The 6,131-nt window shown below is 39.4% G+C and overlaps 1 pseudogene; it reads right to left on the reverse strand.

Annotated features, from left to right (window-relative positions):
- Positions 1-5,141: 5,141 nt before the first annotated feature.
- On the reverse strand, positions 5,142-5,263 carry LOC113247606 (small nucleolar RNA U3; annotated as a pseudogene).
- Between the last annotated feature and the right edge of the window lie 868 nt (positions 5,264-6,131).

Consider the following 6,131-nt stretch of genomic DNA (forward strand, 5'->3'; position numbering starts at 1 on the left):
TCTCACAGTCTCAAATAAATAAATAAAATCTTTTAAAAAAATGTGTCTCTCACTCATTCCACCTCTCATCCCTGCTTTGATCTACAAGTGAAGACAAAGGTGATTGCTCAGGCTTACCTGGTCCTCATGATCAGAACCAGATAAGCTCCCCAGGACCCAGAGCTTGGTAGTCCTACCAACTCAGGAAAGGGTAGTTCCCCAAGGGAAGACATGAGTTCTATTCCCTCACAATGAAAAGGCAAGCTGTGTGGGCAAACAAATAAATGTCCCCTATACTAGTGCAAATGCCTGTGTGAGTTCATGGGAAGAGCAAGGAAAAAAATCTTATTACTCATTCCTGTCTTCCCATATGATCTTTCTTGGACACGGGCGTTCCACTGTTAGCAACCCTCTTAGGATAAGGCATTGAAGGCTCCTTTTAAAATGACAAACATTTTATATGGGAAGACGGACACATTAAGCCATTATCATCCATTAACAGTTTATTAAGGAAGAGCTTTTCAGATTGTCCATTTTATCTCCTAGATATGCCCAGGGTGGACTCCAAGTAATACATGTTTCCGAAATGGTAGGTTCAGGTAATATTCAAAGCAAGAAACAAAATGAATTGACCCTTGAGGAGATCAGTCCTGCAGTGTGGACTCAGTGGCAGATGATGATGAATTCAGAAATCTTGACTGCGAGTTACCCGTAAGTTACTGGGCTGGCCTCAGGAGAAGAGGAATGTCCAGACACTGAGAGTAATGATGATGGCTACTTAACATTTAGTACTTGGCACTGTGCTAGGCTTGTAACCTAAATGATCTAATCTAATCTGCCCCAGAAAGTTATAAGGCACACACTATTATTATCCCCATTTTATGACAGAGGAACTTAAATTACTTAGTCAAGCAACTTAGTCAAGGAAATTAAGTAACTTAGTCAAGTAACTTAATAAATTGTGGGCCAGGATGGACACCCATAACTACTTGACTTCACGGCCATGTTGATGCTATCAGGCTACCTCACTATAGATGCTATGGAAGAAATGAGTCCATCAAGTGAGTGTTCACATAGACAAAATATGGGTGTCCTTCCAACTCTGCGGGCCATGAACCTTCCGGGGTCTTCAGAGATTATTTATGGGAGGCAGCCTGCCATAACTGCCATGGTATGTGGCTCTCTCAACACCCCTTTATGGTTGCTCCCCCGGTTATTGGTGCTTGCATGTGTTGGCAGCCTCCCTAGAGGAATATCTCCTGGGCATAGAAAGATTATTTAGCTGATAAGTAAACTGCATAGAGGAAAATCACCCACAGCTAGTCACCAAGACCCAGTGAGGGCTGGAACCTAATCTCCTGGTTATGTTTGTCATTGCTGGAGCATTTGTCACGGTGCTAAAGCCCAGGCCTCTGCATGAGGACTATCACAAAGCAGGGCACTGTGTCTATGGGTAAGTACCGTCTAAAAACCGAGAACCTGCCCTCTCCATAAGTGGGAAAGCTCTGTTGAGGCTATACTCAGTATATTACATACTGCATTTGCTAGTCTTAGGATTAGGGAAGAGAGAGGGCTTTTCATTTAAAAAAAAAAAACAGATGATAGATTTAGGTGTATTGATCTTGAGAATTTGGCTAGAAGCCCACAAACCTCCATCATAGAAAACCTACACCCTGTATTTTGTGTGTAAACACTTTCCACATTTTCCTAAAGTCTTGTTATACAAGTCCATACCTCCCATTTTCACCTAGATCTGAAATCCTGGACAATTTTCCTATCAAACAGCAGATGATTTTTAGCAGCTAAGTGAGTTTTATACCATAATTAACCCTGGACTCACAAGCCACATTCTTGCCAAGCAGGTGTACTGGTTGTATTTCATTTTAGCACATATATATGAAGTTGAATCAAATGTTTGAAAGTATCAGCTATAAGAAATAAATATTTAAGACCCACAGAATATCTGGATCCCTATTTCACTCCTTAAATATACACAGAATAGTTCCAGACAGATTCGAGATTTAACTTAACATTTGAAGTTGTGAATGCAAGTCCTTTCTGTGAGTTAATAAAAAATCAAGGACCCAAAAAATAAACAATTGATAATTTTGAAATGATGAAGAAAATTCTAAAGTGGAAAAAAAACAACAACAAGGCAAGACAAAGACAGTAATAAAAATGAGAGATATATTTTCTTTTAAACAGGTAATTCGTACAAAAAAACATACAAAGGACTAACAATATAAAAAATAATTAAATGGAATATTACTCAGCAATAAAAGGGGCAAATGGTTGATGTGCATGCATGTGTAACGGTGTCCTACAAAATAAGGACATTCCTTACACTGAGGAATCTCCAAAGGTATGTGCTGTATGACACCATTCTAGAACCTCCTTGAACTGTCAGAGCTAGAGAGACAGAGAGTAGCTTCATGATTCCTGGGGAACAGGAAAGGGGGTAGGGTGGTGGATGTGACCAAAGGGGCAGTATGAGGGAGTTCCCTTTGTGCTTCTGTGCCCCATCACAGGGGTGATTATACAGATCTGTACATGCGATCGACACAGAGGATGATTACCTGCATTCACCACACACACAGAAAAGTGCATGTAAAATCTGGGGAAAACAGTATAAAATCTGGAGTGGGGTGAAAAGCATTATATCAGTATCGTTTTCCCGGTATTGATACCATACTGCAGTTATATATATGTGATGCCATTTTTGAAGAAAGCTAGGTACAGGACTCTAGTACTACTTTTGTGGTGAGTCTATATTCCTTTCAAAATAAAAACTTGAAAAAAATACTCAACTCTAAATTGAAGAAATGCAAATAGAAATTGTAAGACACTATTTTTACTTATCATATTGGAAAACATTAATGATAGCCAATGTCGGGGGATGCTATGGGTTGCATTGAGTCCCCTTAAAACATGATGAGGCCCCAAACCCCAGTACTTGTGACTGTGACCTTATGTGGAAATAAAAGTCCTTGAAGATGCTCCAGGTAAGATGAGGTCATGAGTGTGGGCCCTAATCCAGTGTGACTGGTGTCCTTATAAAAGAGGAAATTTGGAGAAAGAAATTGATGTGTACAGAGAGATGTAAAGACACGGGGAGAAGACAACTATCTACAAACCGAGGAATGCCTCAGGCTACCAGACCCTGGGACAGAGGCTTGGAAGAGAATGCCCATCAAAGCCCTCAGAAGAAACGGACGCTGCCAATACCTTGATCTCAGACATCGACCCTCCAAAACTGTGAGACAATAAATGTGTAATATGTAAGCCACCCAGTTTACGGTACTATCTGGTAGTCAGCTTAGGAACCTAACATAGGAGAACTATGGGGAAACAGACACTCATATACTTACTGTCAAGTAAGAATAAAAAATTGGTGCAAACTTCGTTGGAAGGTACTTTGGCAATATTTGTCAAAATGTGAAATCACATGCCAACTGACCCTTCATTCGACATATCAATTCTGCATCTGGGAATTCATCATAAGGATATGCTCTTGTATTTTTCCAAAGATGCATTGTCAAGAAATGGTCATTGCTTTGTTGTTTTTAATAACAAAAATTCCAAAAATAGCCTAAGTTCCTATCCACAGGAAAATGGACAATAAATCATGTGATTCTATGTAATGAGATCCTGGTCTACAATACCTTATCAGCACTTCAAAAATGCAAAAGCTCTGGAACACTGAAGTTTTAGAAAGAATTTGCAGCAAACTTGTTGGGTGGAGAAATCTGCTTTGTGTTGTGAATAGTCTGTTCATCCAGTTCTTGTAAATATTCATTTGTTATATTGTGGAAATACCAGTATGTTTGAATAAGAGGTTCCTCCCCAGACCCTTCTGGAAGTTTCATTATATAAAATTTTATTCTTCTAAAATCTGAAAAAATTATGAATACTAGAATACATATGACTCTAAGGATTTGAAATAAGGGTATGTGAGCATATATTCACAGCTCTTGAAATATATGTGACAAAAATATATATTTGAAAAATAGATATTGCAGATTGGAAATAACACCAGGTGACATTATTACGTGAAAAAAAATCACAAAGATATAGAATAGTATATATGAAAAGTTCTTTGGGCAAATGCTTATAAATGCATAAGCATAACTGAAGACATATATGAAAACCTAATTACCATGTTTTACTCTGGGAATTGGGATGGATTCTGTCCTAATTCTCTGCCAAAGCTGTCCTAGTTATTGCCCTGCAGTAAAGCAGATAACTTTTCGGGTTCTGACATTGGCAGTCAGCTCTTAGTGGCTGAGAACCTTGCTCCACTCTGTTTTACCCTGGCTCACTTTAACCCTATTTACCTGACAATACATAATTTCTAAACAAATGCCTTTTGATACACTGCCTTCTTTTGACATATAGATTAAATAAGCATCTCTAAAGAAGTTGATACATACAATTAGCGTGTGAACAAAAGCAGTTTATTACGCTCAACATCACCAAAAAGTAGAATACTTAAATACTTCTGAAACATGACTGCAGATAGCAGAAATCATGTTAACAACAAATACACACACACACACACACACACACACACACACACAACCAGGAGATGATATGAGTTCATTTAGAACAACAGAATCACATTCCTTACTATTTTGCCTTTACATTTAGTAGCTGGTTAAAGACTAACTTTAATTGAATTGAGCCCTTAGAGATAGTCCTTTAAGGAGGCACATTAGGGGTTATTAAATAGATATAAGGAAGCAAATTAACTTTAGAGGTTTAGAACAGTAAAGGATCTTTCAAGATAGCATGGGGCAACCCTCTCAATTTCAAGCAAAGAAAACTGAGGCTCCGAGTGGGAAGGGGCTGCCTCGGGACACACTTCTAACTAGTCAGAGAAGTGAAGCTAGAGCCTCCACTCCCTTACAACACTTAGTTCTGCCGCTGGCCCCTAACACTCCGTCCTGCAAACCTGAGCTCTGGAAACCTGGACAAGCTTCTCAGCCACTAAAAGCTTACTGCCCATGCCACTCAAGCCCCACCCAGTCACTTTGCACCAGGGGGTGAGCGCAGACTCCCTTCTCTGTCCCACTGCTGTCGATGGGCTAGTTCTCACTCCAGTCTGTAAACTCAAATGGGGATTTTTGTTTGTTCAACTTCTAACTTTCACTCCAGGTTCTGGGACGGCACAGAAAAAGAGATTATAATCTTACATGGCATAATAACACTGTTTGGTTGATACAGAAATAAAATACATTACCTTATTGTAACAAACTATAGAAATGATCCCTGAAAGTATAGTCTTGCATTACCTTATTGTAACCTTTTTTGGGAGTGGGGGACAGAAACTAGCTGTTGGCTCAAATTCGTATTTCATAGTTCCTACCAGTGGCTCTCTTCGTGATCCAGGAAGTTAATTATATTTATTATATTCCTGTACTTGTCTTCATGGTTTTGCTATAAGAATCTCCACCTCCTCACTGTGTTATTAAGATACTCTATGATCCGTTATCTTTTCCTCATTGACTTATATATAGGATGCTTCTTAATTCCCTTCCCATAAATTCCTCTACAGTCCAGTTAGATGTTTGTTTATTTTTTTCCTTCCTTAGTTCTTTATTCTATAGTCCTTTGTACTGGTGACCCATCTCTTGCCTTATCCTTTGCCTTCCCTAACCCCTCTCCCTCTCACTTCCCTTCTACTCCCCTCCCCATCCTCCCATCTCTCCATCCCCTATCTCCTCCCCAGACAGTACCTGTGCTCTGAGGGCCCATGATGCACTGGGCCCTGACCTTAGCTCGGGGAGTTCTGAGGGGAAGAGTCTTTATCTTTCTTCTGTTCCTTCTTTTGTTTCCTGATTTAGTTCTTTTACAAGCAGATTTTGTAAAATCAGCTAAAAATTCGGCTTGATTCTTTCATAAATCAAAAACAAATTCTGAAGTCTCTTTACTTGTATTATCTGAATGCTTAGATTTTCCTACAATGCCAGGTAATACTTTTGTATAAGAACCAAACTGGCCTGCAAGCTTTTTTAGGACCACTGCTAATTGAAGTGCCAGTGTGATCTCAGGGATCACCAGAGCTACTTGCCTGCAGCGAATTCCTGCTGGACGCACCAAAAATTTCCCCAAATGTATAGATTCTGTGAAAACAGTCCTTGAATCTGAACACT

This window comes from Ursus arctos, unplaced genomic scaffold (genome assembly GCF_023065955.2).
Source record: "Ursus arctos isolate Adak ecotype North America unplaced genomic scaffold, UrsArc2.0 scaffold_8, whole genome shotgun sequence".
Taxonomy (NCBI): domain Eukaryota; kingdom Metazoa; phylum Chordata; class Mammalia; order Carnivora; family Ursidae; genus Ursus; species Ursus arctos.